The sequence below is a fragment of the Kryptolebias marmoratus genome, linkage group LG16, assembly GCF_001649575.2.
Source record: "Kryptolebias marmoratus isolate JLee-2015 linkage group LG16, ASM164957v2, whole genome shotgun sequence".
In the NCBI taxonomy this organism is placed as follows: Eukaryota; Metazoa; Chordata; class Actinopteri; order Cyprinodontiformes; family Rivulidae; genus Kryptolebias; species Kryptolebias marmoratus.
Genome location: NC_051445.1, coordinates 11,171,463 through 11,173,198, shown reverse-complemented (window position 1 = coordinate 11,173,198; position 1,736 = coordinate 11,171,463). Strand labels below are relative to the sequence as shown.

General features: G+C 50.9%; 1 protein-coding gene across 2 annotated transcripts in view; it reads left to right on the top strand.

Moving 5' to 3' along the window:
* LOC108241106 (CUGBP Elav-like family member 3) overlaps positions 1–1,736 on the top strand; it is a gene marked incomplete in the record, with an annotated part of 23,841 nt that overhangs the window by 13,929 nt on the left and 8,176 nt on the right.

The following is a 1,736-nucleotide window of genomic DNA, read 5'->3' as shown; positions in this document are numbered from 1 at the left end:
AGGCTCGTGGGAATCCGTGCTCACCACAACATATAGATTCGGTTCCTCTCGCCCTCTCCCTCGTGTTTGTTTCCTCCCGTGGCGCCTGCCCTCGTCTTTTCATTAATCCCACAAGTTTCCTGCCTTGGCCATTTCCTTCTTCCCATGCAAATGTCGCTGGCGCTCGGCGCTCGTCCCCCTGATTTCGTTACCGCCGAGCTCACAAGGGGGGAGGGAGGTTAGTGCAAAGCCGGCAAAACCGCTCTCCGGCGCTAATTCTTTGTTTACCCAAAGAGCACAGCAGTCGCCCCTGGCAACCAGCATCCCTGTTTACCTACCCAGTGTGCCGTCATATGATTGCCATGGCAACGAGCCGGTTGCCATGCCGATTTTCCGATGCCATTCTCCTCACCTGCTGCTTCCCTCCATCTCCTGAGCCTCAGCTTCTTCTCCCTCCCCGTCTCACTTCAATAAGTCGAGTTCAAAAATTCCCGTCACGCGCCTAAGATCGGAATGCGAACACTCAGACTGATAGTTCGGAATTACACTTTTGTTTTGTTTTGTTTTGTTTTTTTACGTGCACAGAGTTGAGTTTGCGTAGGCTTAACGGTGGAGGAAAACCCAAATGGTGACAGATTGATGCAAGGTTAGAGAAAAGGTTAGTGGACACAAATCTTGGAACAATCAGCCCCCGCTCGACAACAGAATCCCAAATCAATGGACAAGACGGGGCTGATCAATGAGCTGGTAGGACAAGACGGATGGACAGCAGTAACATTAGGACAAAGGAGATGATGGATGGACGGATGGACTGTTGAGCTGAAACGTGTGTGTTTTTTCCCCGACGTTCATGTTTATACTGACAGCTCGTGTCAATAAAGGTGTTGGGGGTTAAAAACCAAACATCCCTCCCTCCTCGGCTCGGCTACGTGTTCGAGTACTCGAGTTTTCTGGTGAAGCGTGCGCAGATGGTTTTTTGTTTTTTTTTGCGTCCGTGTGCGTCTCCGGTGCGGGAGACGGCCTTGCTTCGGATCGATAGCCCCTTGTGGTGACAGCTAAGAGCTGATTAATCAAACGCATGGATCCGTCTCTCTCTCTCTGCTCTGCCCTCTCCTCAATTACCAGCTTCATTACATTGCCTTAACACCCCACTGGGACCTTTATCCGTCCCTCCTTCTCATCCCTTATCCCTCCCTCTCCAGCCCTCCGCCTCCTCTCTGTCGCCTGCCGTCCCCTTTTGATTTGTTTCCCCATCTCTCAAAAAACTAAACTCCTCTCGGATCTACTGTGCATCCCGTTTAGAGACAAAATCATATCTTTGCCTGATTGATTGTAAAGGTTATCGCTTTACAAATCATTTGTTCTTTTGCAACGTTTTCTTTCCTCAGCGCTAACAGTCCCCCCTTCAATCATTCTCCCTCCTGCCTCCGTCCCCTTCCTTCTGGCTTTTTGTTCTTCGCCGTTCTTCCCATCCTCCTCCACCCAAGGCCCCTGGCATCAACGCACTGTCTATTTGCCTCAGTGGTATGACTAAGCATTGCGTGCGTGCCTGTGTGTGTACGTGTGTGTGTGTGTGTGTGGTTTATCTATCTTAATGTATGAATGAGAGCAACCTACCAAGTGTGTAAAAGGAGGAGGCATTCAGATTGTGTGTCTGCAGCGATACGTGAGCTCTGACAGCAGCAGCGTCTCTGTAGCCGTGAAATGTTTTCCGACGGAGCGAGTCACGACCGAACCCCACCTTGCCCCCCCCCCCC